Below are 18,360 nucleotides of genomic sequence, written 5' to 3'. Positions count from 1 at the left end.
TTTTTCATCATGTAACCATTCTTTCATATACAATCATTAAAAGTCACTTTTAATTTAGGTGCCAATCTTATCAGTAACATTGAAAACAACACATGAGCAAAAACTAATTTTAAACGATTCCATACTGAGTGGCTCCCATATGCTGTGGTCCTTTGTTTCTTAAAATAATGAGCTGAACTGTTTATGCATGGGTGCAAGCAAACTAAGAGTTACAGATTAACAGGCTCTCTCTCAGGGTAGGCTCTTCCATCTGTCATCTCCCAGCAGGGAAACAATAGCAGCAATGACACAGACATGGCCTCATCTGGCCAAACATACCCCCGACCTCTGCCATCTGTCCCTAAGAAGAGCCAGATGCCGGCTGGGTGCCGGCACAGTTACTTTTTGCCTTGCAGAAATACTCTCCCACCTCCTCTGTTTGGTTAATACTTACAAATACATACTTACTTTGGTTAATACTTACAAATCAAAAGCTGTCAAACTACCAGACAGAAAACACCATTTATAAACTCTTACATTCACCTTCAGGGAACTACTGATAGTCGTTTTTATTGGGTCTCTTCCACTACAAATTTGTAAAGCTATTTCCTATTTCCAAACATTAATTGCTATTTTCCTCTCAAAACAAGGTTTCAATGACACCGATACACAGCCTATAAAACCACATTTCCCTGAGGGAAATAAATTATATTTGCTAGGTTGGTGCACACTACAACTCAGGACTGTGAGCAGGCCAAGCCCATTAACAGTGTGTGGTTATACTGCTGTTCTCCCAGGACAAACATAAACACTTCTCACACAATTTGGGGGCTTTGATTCATCCTTTCCAATTATGATGTTATCCCCGGAAGTACACTCCAAATAGTCCCACAAAGCAGATCACCAACAAGAATGGACCACAAACAGAAGGTACTCCTCCCAAGAAACACATGCTCTAACAAATCCAACCACAGGGCTAATTTGTTAAAAGACCATTAATTTTAACTTACAACAAGGCACACACTCTAGAAGTCCTTGAATCCCAAAGGCAAAGGAAGCCCTGGTAAGTGCAGGTTTCTACAACCTGTTTGCTCAGTTGGAAGCATGAATAAACAAGGCACAAGGAAAGCCAGGAGATTCTCACAGTGGTGAGCTCTGACATGGACAGAGAAGCACTGTAAACCCACTTAAACCCACTGAGACATGACTGAAAACAGTACCAGCTATCAAAATGCTCTGAGCACCTTAGACAGCCAACTGGGCAACAACTAGGGAGAAACTTTCAGGTTGTATTGGACTACTCAAGGTAGATTTTCTTACTATTTTTTATTCTAGGTATACCTGACACATGAGATAACATGTGGGTTATTTCATTATCCTCCTAGCAATTTGATTTTATTATCCCCGTGTGACAGATGAAGACACTGAGCTCTCTTACTTGAGCTCATAGAGCCTGGGAATAGGGACCAGACCCCAGGAGGTTCTGACGCTCAAGGTCTCCTACTATACAACATACACAGAGTTCAGTCCATCCTCACTCTGGCAAAATGAGCAGGGAAGGGCTGTCTCCCAAGCATTCTTTTCCTCCCAAGGCCTGACACTAGTTTTCCAAGTTTTTCAATGGGTAAAATGTTTAAAGAGTGTACCCAACCACCACATGAAATCTAATCCTGTGTAAGTAATTATTAACATTAACAGAAAATGCATGATTTCTAGACTTAGGATGAGCTGAGCAGTTTGTGGGCTACAGTTGGACTGCAGAAAAGACCAAAGAATATAAACTGGCATATCTTTGGGGCCATGAGTGGTTAGAAGAACTTGGTCCTGTCATGAAAACTCCAAGAGTCCCAATCTTACAAAGAGGGAGGTGAAACTGGGTTGACTTCCAGCCATTTTATTTTGGTTGTATCGTGGGAAAAGATTTCATATAACAAGGGAGGAAATCATCTAGAGAAATGGTACAAAGAAAGACGGGACTTATGAAAGGCTTCCCTGATTTATGTTATAAAAACATTAGCAAGTACTTGCAGAATTTTATTCTTCACTCCTAGAAAACCATACTTATGTAATTTATACTTTACTTGGGAGACTAATTAATTAATGTATATATGCCACTTGGCTTTGCAATAAGAAAACCATGAATATAAACTAATTTTCTAGCAACATTAATTTTCATAGTGAGCCAGAATCAGATGAATACAGAATTTCATCGTATTTCAGCATTTAATTCTGTAAATATAAAAACTATTACATAAATCTCCATTAACTTTTTTTGTCACTGTGATTACAGAACCCCCCCTCTGAAGAGTATTAAAGAGAATTACTTTGTTGACTCTACATACACATGCAATAAAAATACCCAAGAAAATATACAAAACTATATTCCTTCAACAATTGTCAATGACAAAATACTTTTCCAATAAAGGATATGCTTTCTAAAATACCCTCCATAAAAATTCACATTTTGGGAAAATTGGATAATCCAACCTCATTTCTGTTTGCACTTTCAAGAATCCTGAAGAATCACAGATGAATTAAGGAAACTAGATTTTTCAGTGAACTGGTTTTTATCAATATATATGTATTCTTTTTTTTTTTGGTCAGTCGTGGATCTGAACTCGGCCTGGGCACTGCCCCTCAGCTCTTCAGCTCAAGGCTAGAGCTCTACCATTTGAGCCACAGCGCCACTTCCAGCTTTTTCTGCTTATGTGGTGCTAAGGAATCAAACCCAGGACCTCATGCATGCAAGGCAAGCACACTACCACTGAGCCACCTTCCCAGGCCCTATGTATGTGTTCTTAATTGCTTTCTACTATGCATGATTTTACAGACAGAATATTTTGAGTCAAATAAGTATTTCCTTTCTTTCCCAAAGCCTTATGCTAGCACTGTACAAGACCAGTTCACATATAACTTCACTTCAGTGTCAATAATGTCCCTATGAAGTGCTCAAACTCCAGGCTACAGACACTACTATACACCAAGACCTGATTTTTCACTAAAAATCAAGCTAATGATTGATGCCATTGAGCAAATTTAAGTTCGCTATTTTTGTTCAGATGCTAGTAATCTCAAAGCTATGGAGACCTGCTCCAATCTACCTCTGGCCTGCAGCAAGTCTGTCAGCTCCACACCAATAAGCACTATGATCTGTGTATGTGTGTGTTCTGTAATATTTTAATACACCGTAGAAGCCAGAACCCAACCAGCTCTTTCAGTAATCCTCATTCAGGGTCTATAACAGCTTGTCCTCTGACCTACCAAGGAGATGCATGGTCTGCTACATCTTCTGAAGAGAGGGAAGAAAAGGTCATACAAAGTCAGCATTGCAGTTGTTAGAGATCCAGAGGGATCTGGGCTCTCCCCCATAGGTAACAGGGAAATGCCACAGGAAAACAGCCAGTTGTGTTTGTCAGTTTTCTGTAACTGTAACACATTCCTAAAACCAAGGACTTAAAAAGAAGAAAGCTTCCTCTTGGCTCACAGTGTGGGATGTTTCAGTGCATGGGCAGTGGGCACTCTTGCTTTTGGAAAGCTAGCACATCATAGCAGGAGTGCATGATGGAGCAAGTACTTCACCTCATGACCAGAATAAGGAAAAGAGAAAGGGGCTGGCCCCATAACACAACCTCTTATTGGGCCCCAGCTCTTAAAGGCTCTATCACCCCCACCAATTGTGCTATCGGCTGGGGAACAAGTTAACACATTAGCCGCTGGAGAACATTCCAACTACAGCAGTTACCAGGAAGAAGCCCGTCCATTCTCAACACCTTGTGACCAAGTAGTGAAGCCTAAAAGTCAACTTAAAGACACATATCCTTAGTCAGGATGGGAGGATGGGACAAGGTGGGAGGATGAAACCTACTGGTGGTAAATAATTTTGTCTCCTTGGGTCAGTGTTTGTGAAAGAAAACTTCTTGACTTTAACAAATCTCTTTGGATACCTTGAATTAATCTCTCGTAACTACTCTAAATCTCCCCATTTACTACCACGGTTAATTTTGTTTGCTTTTGAATTACCCAAGATGTTAAATATGGGATATAAACAAATAGCAAGGCTTTGAATGACCAGCCCCAAAGAAGCAGTGTGGCTTCTAACTACACTGAATTTACCACTGTGGGTTTCTAAGCGGTACCATGGCGAGACCCGGTTTCCTTGGTCACAGCCCACAACAGCTAAGTTGCAATTCTCAAATGGATTTAGACAGAGGTAGACACCATGCACAGAACATACTTCTTCTGCCGCAGACACGTGGACATCCCATCACATCACAACATTTCAATGCACAAGCATCTATAATGAGTCTGATGGGCTCCAAGTGGTATACCTCTCTATAAAGGAGCTGGCTGTGACCAAAAGGAGGGGTAATGAAGCTTAAGGAGATAGGTAACTTCAAGTCTATGTGTTCATGATCCTGAGTTCTCCAGGGAGGCAGGGCCAAGTACCAGTGGCCCCACTCACATGAAATCCAGAGCAAAAGGGCGCAGATACAAAGCAATGTGGCAGTCCTGCCTCCTACTCAAGCATAGGCAGGTCCTCTTCCCCTTATCCCTCCCCAACTTGAAGTAAACAGTTTGATATTATGTCTCCATTTTCTAATGCATAAAATTCACTATCTTTTATAGACTCTTACAGCACCATCCCTTACAGACTCCACAGCCTATAAATGCCTCTGAGCACTGGAATGGAAGACAAGAATTAGATCTTTATTTGTAGCACTTGTTCCCCCTGAAAATGTTTGATATCAAGCACCTAACTCATACCAGGGACCAGAGGTACAAAGGGACACAAACAAGATAGGATCCTGCCCTCATGAGTTTCAGCCAAGTCATTCAATATCTTAAACTGAATTGAGGAGCTTGGACAAGAAGCTGCGCCAAAATCCTCCCCATCCTTCCATTTCTCTACTCTGCCTGGTGCCAAAGAAGAACTATAGCCCTCTGGAATGTTCCACTTCCCTGAACAGATGTTATTTTAACTCCAGAGTCATATAGCTCAGGCTGTAGCCATGTGACTTCTCTCCACTCTGCCAACCATAAGCTACATGTTTCCACCCCAGTTGATTAGGCTAAGCAGTGCCCCACTCTGGAAGACCCACTGGCAAGCACATTTCAGCCTTCTTCATACTGGATCCTTTCCACACAGAGGAAATCTGGTTCCTTCAGATCAGAACTACAGAAAAACAGGAGCAGGGCTGCCAGACCCTTCTCACATTGTTGCCTGGGTTTGTTTATTTCTTTTTCATCAACTCACATCATTTCTGACACTACACTTAACTTCTTGAACGCAACCAGGGAGGAAAGTTTTTAGGAGGCACTGAAGTACAGCCAACTCCTGATGAGCCAGTCATGAGGGAGGAAACAGCAGCTGGTCACAGCAAGAAGCTTGCCTCTGAGGACTGCAGGGCAAAGACTTTTATCCAGAATGTGAAGAAGCGCTCATGAAACATGCCAAGATCTGCCCTCCCCAGCCCTCATCCCTGGCAACTGCCCTCCAACAATATTTCAGGAAAGATCTGACCACATTCTCATTTCCTGGGAGTTCCCAATATACCATATCCCCTAGAAAGGTGACAGCTTCCATTATCAACTTGGAAAATAGCCCCTTAACCAGTTGATTTTCTAAGATTAAGTTTACGTAACATTTAATACAGTTCTTATTAATACATCAAGAGAAGTTCTCATTTTTCAGAATTAAATCCACAAATATTAAGCAGAAATATACAGACAGTTGAGGAAGTCCATATGCCACCAAAATAATAACAACGGCAATAATAGTACAAGTCTAGTTGAAGGAGACAAGAAAATGCTTCTTTTTCTTCTTTCCCTTTTTCCTATGGTTAATTCCTTTCTGTCAGTGCTTTTTATTTCTGTACCCTTTGTCTTGTATGTAAGTTTATCTGATTTGGGGGAGCGGGGAAGGGGAAGCAAAGAAATGGTGGGACAAAGGGTGAACCAATTCAGCAGTGAAACCCACTAGACACTATGCTGGAAATGAACTATGCAACTTTGGAGAGAGGGAAGTTGGGAGGGGAAAAACTGGGAGAAGATGAAGGAGGGGATGGCACTGTTCAAAAGAAAATGTACTCCTTAACTGACTTATATAACTGTAACCCTCCTGTACATCACCTTTACAATAAATATGTTTTAAAGGAAAAGAAAACAAACACAAGACAGTGAGAATGTGAATCAAGTATGGTGGACAGAGGGCTGGGAGGTGGTTCAGTGGTAGAGTGCTTGCCTAGCATGCATGAAGCCCTGGGTTCAATTCCCCAGTACCACATAAGCAGAAAAATCCAGAAGTGGCACTGTGGCTCCAGGGGTAGAACACTAGCCTTGACCTGACAGCGCCCAGGCCCAGAGTTCTAGCCCCTGATGGACCAAAAAAAAAAAAAAAAGTATGGTGGACAGAGGCTGTCATTGTCCTTCCTGACCATGGGCACTCGGGAAGTGACTGGCACTCTGCTGAGGAATATGACAAAGTCTGACACCCACCTCTCTCCACTCCTCTCTTCTCTCATTGCCTGGCCACTCTGCCCCTCTTAGGAAAGAAACCAAGCAGCCTTGGGGAATGGTGCCAGCTGGTGGCTGGTACAGAGAACTGTCAGCTCACCATTACTCCCTCCCTTTTTCTTGGAAGAATTTGCACTGATCTCCTCTTCCTCCTTTCAATTTCTTCTACTGATGACACAGTTGAAAAGTTACAAGTCCAGAGATGTAACTGAGATGCCTCCACTTTCCTACTGTGAGACCTTAAAACAACATAACCTGTCTGCTTCACTCCCCTCTCTGCCTACTGGGATAGGAATACCTGTCTACCTAGCAGGCTTGTGAGAGCAGCAGATGTGAACAGACACTATGAACAGAGCAGCACTCATCAAACAGAAGGCACTGCTTGGTCTCAATCTCTACCACATGAGAGGTGTCCAACAACACTCAGCTCAAAGGAACGTGAGGCTCTGAACAAATCAAGTGAGCAACAGATGCCTAGCAAGCCTCCCTCAGAGGTAAACGACATTGCAATTCTACATGAGTTGGCTTGGCTGATAGGTTTCTTTATTTCAGCTCGAGGACAGTTCCTGAGGAGCTGACAGTGATTCTTCAGGACTTCCAGCCACCAGCTTCTTAATTAGGACAGGAGCAACTATAGTTCCTGACCATAATGCCCAGCAGGGTCCTGTGGCTCCAGAGTCCTCTCCCAGCTCTATGGGGAGCTAGCTGTAGGTTTACCACAAAGGAAAGAACAGTCCTGTGAATCCTTGCTGCCTCCCAAGATGCCATCTCCCTGTGATAAAGATCTCACCAGGGCTAATGAAATTATCTCCTTTGCCTTTTATTCCTCAGTAACAACCACAAAATTAGATGAAATGACCCCCTGCTCCTCTCATTTAAGGCCTTCTTTATTGCCTTCAACCCCAATTCTCTCTACTTTAGATGGATATGAGACTCTGAAGACCCACAGGCCAATGGGATTAGTAACTGGCTAGCTTGTCCTCCTGACTCTCTGGAGCTTCTCCATCCCCCAGGGTGGGGTCACAATCAGTTCAATCTTCATGCTTCAGAGACAGCCCCTTTGAACAAGATCAAATGTTTCCCAACTCCAGGCCTGGTGCTCTGCTCAAAGGAGCAACAGACCCTTCTCACTCAGAATATTAGTGTCAACTCAGGCAGAAAGACCTGGGAAAAGGAGGCAGTCAGCGTGGTTAATTGTCCACCAAACTACAACGCAGGCCCACTCAAACCAGCACCTTGGGAGAGCTGGTCACCCCCATAAAATGTGAAGTGCACTTTGAACTCAGGAACAAGGTGACTGAGAACTATTTTCCCCAGCCTGCTGGGCTGCGGTGGGAGATTCCCTGTTGGTTTTTTCAGATTGCATCCACAAAGAAAAACGGGCTTTCTAGCTGAATTCAGAAAAAATGTAGGAGGTAGGCACCAGAACATCCCATCAGGAAATGAAGTAGAGGTAAGACAAGCTGAGCAACCAACCACAGCTTCTCTGATCTAAACAAAGAACTAGAGAGACCACCAGGCCCTCAGAAATTGCTCCATAGGAGAATGCCCTACAGGGAAAAGAAACCAGCTAAAATTTATCCTTAAAAAAGAACAGAGAAAAGTCATTTCTTAATTGGAAGAGGCCATGTCAGAAAAGTGATTAAAACAATATCTTTTTTTTTTAAGGCAAAAATTCTAAGACCTTGCCCTGAAAATCAACTTTTCCTGGAAGGATCTGTAAGTCTTTCAGATCAACAACAAAATCCCTAAAGTGGACAAAACAAACTAGCCAACAAATTATAACTGACAAGCTACCTGATCCAAGTAAAAAGTGATTCCTAAATTATGCATTGATTGTGATCTAGAAATAGAGTAGCAAATCCTTCCCAGAGATGTCTATCAGTGAGCCAGTTCTGCATTGAAACTTGAAAGGCTATTTGCTTCCTCATTAAGAAACTATAACTGAATAGTAAGCTTTATCTGAAGGCACAAAACTGAAAAAAAAAATGAAGAAGCCTTGTTGGGGGAAGAGATGCTACTTGTTCCTTCATTCACTGGTACCTACTCACAGGCATTTCAACAATAAACAACATTGTTGGGAGCTGGGAATGTGGCTTAGTGGTAGAGTGCTTGCCTAGCATGCATGAAGCCCAAGGTTCAATTCCTCAGTACCACATAAACAGAAAAATCTGGCAGTACACATAAACAGAAAAATCTGGAAGTGACTAGCCTTGAGCAAAAGAAGCTTAGAGACAATGGCCAGGCCCTGTGTTCAAGCCCCATGTCTGGCATAAAAACAACAACAAGAACAACAATATTGTTAATCAGAGACTATCATGCTAATAGCACTGCAGTCCAAGACCAGTAGACTAGGTTACTGTCTTGTCATTGCTCAGATTGCTCCAAATTGTCTACCTTGCATACAAGTGGCCCAAACTGAGTAAATATCTTTGAATTCTAGCACCAAAATAGCTATATCTAAAACAAACTAACCCTGATCTATAAATTCAATTGCTGAAACAGTTGAATCTTTAGAAATTATAAATGTTTCAATGATTGAAATAATAGCACTGTACTACATTCTACAAATTCAGAAGCTCTAAGGAAATTCTCAGACTTTCTAATCAGGAAGATGTGGGATAATCAAGATTCAACTATGGCTCTGTGATGTGTCTCTGCATATACCAGTGTGAGCCCTGTGAGAAGAGGGCTGAGTTGCTTGAGATCCTCACTACCTTTTTGTTTCTATACTGTACACTCTAGGCAGATCTAGCAGCTCATTATTCATTCTGAATTGGTTAGCACTCCCCATGAGACAGGCAGGGTGGAAACCAGACACCACAAATATACTCCAGAGATGGTGTGGACCAAATATTCAACTATATCTCAAATTCCAAAGAAGGCTACAGCCTACTCACATTTTAACATCTGGGACCTTTATAATTCAATTTTTATTCAGGGCTTATTTTTTAAATATGGCAGACAACTTGATTCCATGAGGCTGGAAATCCCTGAGCTGAGCTATACTATATTGTTCCCAAGACCATGAAAAGGGTCAACTGGGAGTCAAATTTCTGTTACTGCCTTGTTTTTTACTACATTCTTTCAGGCCGCTAGCTATACAGCAGGGACTTCACCAGAGGAAGATGCTCTGAGTACATGACTACTCTGGCAGGGCTGGATACCTGTACTGATAATGGAGAACAGAAGTGAAAAGAGAACTCATTTCTCTTTATTTAGGCACAGCATGCATCCAGCAAAGCAACTGGAAATACCTGACAATGACTCATTCTATTGCAGTTGGGCCAGTGAAAATCAGGTAATGGGTACAAAACCTCAAGGACACATTTTCCTATATAAAAATATTCTTTGGTTAGAGTTAAGCATCACTTAAACTTTAGTGAATTCAACCAACTCCTAAAAGGACCCTGGTCCCATTCTGACTATACCATTCATACTGTCCTGGGAGGTATTAACTCCAAATCCACAAGACAAAGCAATAACTCAAGCCAACACACTCAGAAGCAAACTAATGCACAGACCTAGAGTCCTTTACTACAATTCTTTTTTTTTTTTTTGGTCAGTCGTGGGGCTTGAACTCTGGGCCTGAGCGCTGTCCCTCAGCTCTTCAGCTCAAGGCGAGCGCTCCACCGCTTGAGCCACAGCGCCACTTCCGGTTTTCTAGTGGTTTATTGGAGATAAGAGTCTCACGGAGTTTGCTGCCCAGGCTGGCTTTGAACCGCGAACCTCAGATCTCAGCCTCCTGAGTAGCTAGGATTACAGGTCTAGGCCACCGGCGGCCGGCCTTTACTACAATTCTTTAAATTTCTAAACTATTTTTTAAAAGAAATGCTTAAGACACCAAGAAACATTTTTACTTTCTGTAGGAAACTAGGAAATCTATTGCTTGCTCCCTTGCTGCCTGTGTATTTAGGTACATATTCAATCTTGAGGCGGTCTACATAGCAACGGCAAGGGCTGACAGGAGCTTCCCAGTTCTGGTTGACATTGTCTCTCCAAGAGCAACCAAAAGGACTGGCTCTTTATGGCCACACAATAGCCATTTGGCATATCACGGTTCAGTGACTAGTCAAGAAGTACACAATGAAACAAAAACTCTCAAAGATATTATGGTAAGTTTTCAACTATGTGTAGTAATATGAACAAAGAGCAAGTAATTAACCTATAAAGCACTTGACAAATCATATATTTGGTCTAGAAATATATTATGATGTATGTATACATGCTATGTTTTAGTTCAGTTTTGGTAAGCCATTCTTTCTCCTCAGACTAACTTCACTCATCTATTGAAAACCTGCTTCATGTCAAAAACCATATTAAGTATGAGATGATAGCAAAAGCAAATCCGTAGACTAGCAGAAAAAGATGGGCACACACAAGGAAGTTAGACTTACTATGACAAGAATATCATGTCACGTGGGCAAAGAGAAACTAGTTTGTTCTGCTGAACAACAGTCCAAAGGGTTTCTCATTCACATATTTGATAAATAAAAGGTGAAATGTTGGTTGGATCTTAAATGAGGAAAAAGAATTCTAAAACATGAGCCTAAAGAGAGGAAAGAATGTCAGTGATGAGAAGACCAGCAATGCCCAGGAGAACACCAGGAAAACTAATGCCATATTAATTCCTCACCATGACCAAATACCTGACAGAAACAACTTAACGAGGAAAATTTTATTTTGACCCATAATTTTAGATATTTCAATCCATATAGTCCTTGATTATCTAGATTCTGGGCCTATGGACAGAACATCATAACAGTGGGAACACAGAGAAGAGGAGAATGTTTGCCTTATGTCAGGGAGGATGCCAAGAGAAAGGATACAGGAAGAGTCCAGGGCCAGATACAACCCTCAAGAACATGTCCCCAGTGACCTACTCCCTCCAGCCAGGTCCCACCTCCTGTAGTTTCCAGAACCCAAAAAGCTAGAGAACTGGGGACCAAAAGTTCAATACCTGGGCCTGCATTGGCCATTACATATTCAAACCAAAACAGCCAGTCAGATAAACACCTTCACCAGTTAACTCACAACAGGGGCAGGAAACCATTTTTCACTTTCTTGATAAAATACTACCCTACATTTATTTTTATTTCCACAGAATAAGAACTTCAAGTGGTACAGGGAATACTGTGATCATTCTGGTATAATCTACATAGGCATCACTGGTACAATCTACCAACCACTTACCTGTAAGAAGTGCTTCTTAAAGGATTACAGAAACTATAGGCCAGCTGCAAACTCAAGAGTCTGCTTCCCTGAAAAATAGGAAAAAGTCATCTCTGTTAACATGGAGTAGCCCATCTTCATGGTCCCAGTACAAAGCTAGTCCATGGCCCTACGGCTCCTTGGTTTCTGAGCAGAAAACATGGCCATCATTATCTGGTCAAGGGTTTGAATCAAACAGACGAACGTGAGAGTGCTGGTTTTAGCTCAGTGGCAGGATAACTATATATCAGGTGCTCATCTCACCTATGCCTCTCAATACCCACCTCATATATTCCATATGCCAGATACGAGACACATGAGGAAGCATATGTTGGGTTTCCTGTTCTCAGGGAGCTTACAGTCAACAAGGACAGAGAAATGAACAGGTAACAATCATGACTTTGACACAGCTTATAAGCACCTAAGACAGAGAACACAAGGTGACCAGAGATGAGGTAACCAGGATACAGAGGCACCAGATTATTCCAAAGTCGTCAAAGGAAACTTCCCAGAGCAAGTGAGAGGTACGCTGAGCTAAGACACAAAGTCTACAAGACTAGTGGATAAGCAAAGAGCATGCTAGTATAAAAAAGAGTAAAATGGGATGTCCTGATATTAATACATAGTGAATCACAAATAAAAAGTATTGGTGACCACTGGAGTATTTCAGATGACAAAAGGCCTTGCAACTATTTTAGGAAAGGGGGAGACATTATGTTAAGGCCAATACAGGCTCTAGAGTTGACCTAGACTATAACCAACAAAGACCTTGTGCTCAAGGACTTATATTCTAACAGGCCTTTGAAGCTCATTCTTGATTAAAACAAAATACACAAAGCAGGTTTTGTGGAAGCCTAGAATAGTTCCTAACACTGCAGAACAATGGGTTAGAAAAACTCACTCCATCCTCAAACAATGTGGACACTGCTTCTCTTCCTAGATGTTGTTCTTCCCACCTACATACAGAATCTGACTACTTGGGGAATGAAACAGTGAAGCCATCCTAGAAAGCTCTACCTGGTTTTATCAGAGGGTCAAATTTCTTTCTGAGGAGTGGAACAAATCCTGTGGTACAAAGACAATGAGGCTGAAGCCAAAATTCATGAGACAAGTCCAGTATACCCACCCACTTTCTCTCTTTGAACTTCTCTATTTTCCTCCTAGAAAAAGCATCCCTCTGTGCAAGAAAATTCTGACATTCTTGTTTATGTTTCTAAAACCTTTTCTCTTCTTGTACAAAAGATGAGAAATGGAGTCCAAAGCATTAAAACAGCACGCAGATCAACAAGAACATGCATAGATACACCCACAGCACTTCCAGGGTCTGCCCTTCATGTCAGAGCCACACAGGTTGCTGAACTGCAGGAAAGCACAACAAGCCATGGAACTCCTGGTAGTACTATGGCAGTGAAGGCTCCCAGGGCATATTGAGTGCTGAAACCCCAGTTGCTTCCCTGTCTTTGTAGTAGGCAGCTCACAGGCCTACCCTCCTTGCCCATGTGTGCCTGTGGTATCCACACTTTCTGCTGAACCATTTTGTAAGCTGTCTTAGCCCCTAGGGTGAGGCTGAGATGGATCTTGCATCGGTACAACTAGAGCTTAGTGCTGATACAATGGTGGGCAAATCTGCCACCATTATAGCCCAATTCACTTAGATAGAACCAAGCTAGTCCCGGGAGGATGGGGGCCCTTCCACATCCATTTCTGGTCATGCATTATGTCACATACTCATAATCTCCAGGGTCTGAACCAAAACAGGGAAATGGGGAGGAGTCAGTACTGAGACATTCTTAAAGACTTCTCTGCAGAGGCACAGGCTTTCACTCCAGTAACTCCAAGATTGCCCTGAAGCACTTAGTAATCAGTGTCTGCAAAACTTTCCTAAAAATAAAGCCCTCAGGAACTGACTTCTACTCTGCTGACAAAGGACTCCCTTTTGTGGTTCCATCCAAGAGTCTCTTATGAGAACAAAAGCATGTCAAGATAAAAATGATTAGATACACAGAAACAAAGCTATTCCATCACAACCAACTTTCCAAGTGGCAAACAGGTGAAGGTAGTCGCCAGCCTTACCACTATAAGCATCAGAGCAGATTCCATGATGTCATTTTTCTAACCTGGTATTTCTAGAATCTGCCTGACCATAAAAATCACCTAGAAGTTGCTTTATAAAAGTATGGATTACTAGGTCAGAGCCTCAAGAGAGCACTTAGGAATGCAAATATGTAGCCAGCACCCAGCAGTGTTAAGCAAGTTTTAGAATAATCCTTCAAATGAAAAAATAAGTAACTTAAAATTTTTTGTAAAGCACAAAACTTCAGAGTTACAGGGTATGTGGGAAAATACAGCTTTAGTTGAAAAAGTTAGAGCTGTTTTTGTCTAGTTTAACTCATAGAGTATAACCAAGATACAATGAGGAAATCAACTTACATAAAACTTAGCAAGAAAAAAAGTCTTCCCTTATAACTTAACCATATTATAATATAAAAGGCCTATAACCTCCCTCTCCAAAGGACTTAATAGGAATTGCCACACAGCCACTCAGTTAGAGGCCAGAGGCCCAACTGGCCTCCACAGGCTGCTGGTAGACAAGGTTCAGACTTTACAGGTCTCAGCTTCCACCTGGCTGAGTCTCACCCTCCTCTCTACCCTCCCAAGAGGACTTGATCCTTATAGTGTGCTCCACAGAACTAATGTTACTGGAAATGTTCCTTACTAATGCAAAATCTCAGGCCCCACCAGTCCTACTGAGTCAAGAGGCTACATTTGAACAGACTCACGGGATGTTGTACACCTTCAGGTCTGAGAATCCTTGCCTGCAGGCAGGGGAGCACCAATGTGAGACTCTTCCTCTTTACACTCTGAGGCCTCCCTCATTCTCTTTACTGAATCAGCCTTGTCAGTTCTGGTTTGTTTTGACCCAAACCACCACTGGCAGGGCTCAGTGATTAGCTGACAATACAAAGCCCAACTGTTAAGTGCTAAAAGGAGGCAGGAAGTACCAATTGCCTTTCCCATTTTCATCTAGCTCTTAAATCTGCCTCCCTTTGAAGGCCAGAATACGGACCCTGTGACCGTAAATCAGTAGGGACAATCCAAAGTCAAACAATGCCATGGAATGCTGATTCTTTTGGTTCCAGCACAATGTTAATGAGGTCGGGGTCATGGGTATGATTAGCTTCCTCTGTATTCTTGGCACAAACTCCAGCTCTCTACTCTCTGGAAGACAACTGAGACCTTTGGTTACTAAGAGTACTTTGGGGGGAATGACAAGGAGAGTCCCAGAAGAGCAGCTCCAGTGAAGGACTCAAAGGACCCATGATGGCCAATGAGCAGAAAGCTCAGAAGGAAGGCTGACAGGACAGATGTCCAAGTCAGACTTGAAATTACCTGGATGAACTTGTGCCAGAAATAAGCTGAAATTTTACACGAAGAAATGGGAAGTCCCATGGGCAAGATTTTAAAAAATCCTGCTAGATCGAAGCTAGAGTAAATTTAACTTGATGGTGGTTTTTATTTATTTCTTTATTGAGATTAAGTGATCACATAAATTTCACAATATTGTGATACTTAGCTAAAGTCAGAAACGTATTTTACCTTCAGAAGGCGAATTGTCATTATCATGGTCTATAAAGCTTATGAACTTTGACAATACAACTATTTCCTCCAAATCAGGTGATATGTACATTTCTTTCCTTTTGTTTAGTGTAAGCTGTTCCCTCTTTCTCTCTCATTCTCTCCCTCCCATAGCTGCCCTTAAGTTGCTTAGTTCACTTTCATCAATGTCCAGTTCAGCTGATGGACCTCTCTGTTGTATTTTTTCACGCATTTCCCTATGATTCTTTATTTTTTTAAGTCTTAATGTTTTCAACCATGAAAGTTTTGTTGACCACAATGGCTGTTAGGATGCCACAATAGCATACTCTTAGGACCCAAGACTCTATTTTCCAGGTAAGAGGAACTGCAGACCCATGATCAACAGTAGGGCTGATCAGATTATCCTCAACAGCGCCAACCACCTGGCCACACAGGTGTTTGCACAACCCATCACTTTTTTCCTTTACCACAACTTGCCTTCTTATCTACCTAGTGTGGCCTCTTTAGTATACCTGGCTCCAGCTCTTTTTGGCATCTCAGTACAATTTAAACATTCACACATGTATCAGTTTCACTCCTTTTGAATCTTTTCTTTGCATACAAGCACAAGCTAGGGGGAAACCTTTACAGTCAAGATAACATAAGCACATCCGCTATCAAAAGGATTCAGATCAATACTAACTCAGAGTCCCGATTAAGTCTGATGTCATGTTCCCTATTACATACAGCACGAATCCATGCAAAACAAGAATTACAGCTTCCCCTCTGGAGGACCCCAGAAGGATGACTGTGACAGCAAATGCAGGAATATTTGTGTAGACATACCCTACTAGGTAGAATCATCTTCCAGGATTGAACAGCTGGCTGTTTAAGTAATAAGAATGTGATTCTAGATTATTTTTTAAGTTGTAAGCTATGCTTTTTAAATTTAATATACAGATAGCAGTGATTTGTAAATACAAAACTGATAAGTTGTAATTCCTACTAACTAGTCTATTATTTTTCATTTCAGGAAATGTGTTTGCTGTGGGCAAGTGAAACAAAGCTGGTTTTTTAAGAAGTTATTTTGTATTTAAGAAGTGTGTGGTATCTGCCACTTATCTGAATATTGAATGACACTACTTTCAGTACAGTTAGAGCCTTCCTTAAACAACTGGCTAAATGCCTCAAAACTAGAAAACAACATGTGCAGCCTGAAGCTTGCCCAGGAGAAAGGAAGCTTGAACTCCAGGTGCCCCTGACAACACAGCTTGGCCTGAAAGAAAGAAAATGTTGAACAATAGAATCTGCAGAGGAAAAGGAGCCCCTCTGCGTTTTCCAGGCATGTGGGAGGTTGTTACTAAGAAGATTTCACATCACACTGCTAGTTTAGATTCTATGGAACACTGAAACAGAAAGAAAAAAACTAACATGCCAGAATAGTGCTTATTTAATTCAATGCTTCTCAGCAATTCTATAGAAACATCTCTCAAATCACATTTACACTGTTGATGGAAACAGCCATTATGAGGAGTAGGGCCTTCCCTCCTGTTTGAAGGGAAGTTATCCCCTTCAGACTTTGGAGTCACAGCACCCAGTCCTGCTTGCACTCAATCCTGAAGCCTTTCAGCTTTTGCAACTAATTTACAATGGGTAAGAATTTCCATTCTGTTCAGTGACACAGACTTAGAGTGGACCCACCACAGATGTAGAGACTCCCTGTGTTGTGACAAAAATCAGTGATATTTTTAAAAAAGAGAACCTACCAACTCTTTCATTTTGATTTACAAAGTAGCATGCCACTTATAGAGAACTTGAAAAATAAAATTACTCACTAGTCACTACCTCACAACCTCACTAGTCTAAGATAATTAGTTGAAACTTTAGCCTCTGTTCTTCTAATGCAGTTGAGCAAACCAGGGTGAGATGAAGTGCCCTTGCTGAGCATGCAGGCTGACAATGATTAGTCATCCCCACTGGAATTACCCTGAATCCACCACAGTAAAAGCAGTGGTGGCCCACAAGTCTAACAGCATGCCTGTAATACAATGAGCATTCGTTGGGGTCTACTTGGCACAATTTCAATTATTCCACAAATGAAATGCAAATTAATAGCAATAGCCCTCCACGACTAGTGAAGAGTCTCAAAATGAGGAGGTAAAAAAGCTTGATTTTACAAATGCAGTCACAGTACTCAGCAGACACTATGTGGAAAATGAACTATGCAACTTGTGGGCAAGGACGGGAGGGAAGAAAGACTGGAGAAAAACAAAGGAAGGGAGTAATAGTCTCCAAAAAGAAACGTATTCATTATGTGACTTATGAAATGGTAACCCCACTGTATCTTAATAACATTTTTTTTAAAGCTTCACTTCTGGAAAATGGAAACGGTTGTCCTCCTAATACAAAGATACACTGCATAAGGTAGGGAAATAGATGTTGGTGAGACTGAGTGTGCACAGCACATGGTAATGAACACCTGGGATCAGCGTACAGACGAAGCAGTTACCCATCAGCAATCATCTAGAACCAGAGTCAATCCACAAACAGAGGGTGTTTAATAAGACTTTAACACTCAATACCTTGGTTTCACCTATCAGCCTGGGCTACAAATCATACATATATACATACACACAACATATCTACACACAAACACATAAACATTTTTGTACAGCAAAAGTCAGACAACCTAGTGCCTTCTTCAATCTTCCTTTGTAATGATCGCACAAGGAAAGACTGGTTTCTAATGTCTCCTCTAACAATGTTAAGACATCGTTCCTCATGAATCTGCTGAAATACCAAATATTCTTCATTCAAAGACTGCAACCAGGTACAAAAGTCAGTGTCTATTATTTTAGATTTAAGTTGTATGTTAAGATTTAAAATTTATTATTGTAGTTTTGTTACTTCAGTTAAGTATAAAAAGTTTCACTCCCAAATAACAACTCTGAAGTCTTAAATTTGAAAAAAAAAAAATGTGCCTGCAAGGGCTGGAATGTGGCTTAGTAGTAGAGTGCTTGCTAGCATTTATGAAGCCCTGGGTTTGATTCCTCAGTATCACATAAACAAAAAAGGCCAGAA

General features: G+C 41.5%; 1 protein-coding gene across 3 annotated transcripts in view; it reads right to left on the bottom strand.

Annotated features, from left to right (window-relative positions):
• Nucleotides 1-18,360, bottom strand: part of Lhfpl2 (LHFPL tetraspan subfamily member 2) — a 138,758-nt gene that overhangs the window by 116,140 nt on the left and 4,258 nt on the right. Inside the window, exons 3-4 of one of the 3 annotated variants that reach the window (XM_042690847.1) lie at nt 18,017-18,022; nt 11,686-11,753 (exon numbers count right to left, since the gene is read on the bottom strand). The exons of 1 other annotated variant lie outside the window; for it this stretch is intronic. The gene's annotated coding sequence lies outside the window, so the exon portion shown is untranslated. The remainder of the gene's footprint in view (nt 1-11,685; nt 11,754-18,016; nt 18,023-18,360) is intronic. One more of the 3 variants, XM_042690848.1, reaches the window with a different exon arrangement.

The sequence above is a fragment of the Dipodomys spectabilis genome, unplaced genomic scaffold (assembly GCF_019054845.1).
Source record: "Dipodomys spectabilis isolate Male_0828 unplaced genomic scaffold, ASM1905484v1 ptg000140l, whole genome shotgun sequence".
Taxonomy (NCBI): Eukaryota; Metazoa; Chordata; class Mammalia; order Rodentia; family Heteromyidae; genus Dipodomys; species Dipodomys spectabilis.
The sequence above is the reverse complement of the archived record's forward strand: the minus strand, read 5'-3'. Positions and strand labels throughout refer to the sequence as shown.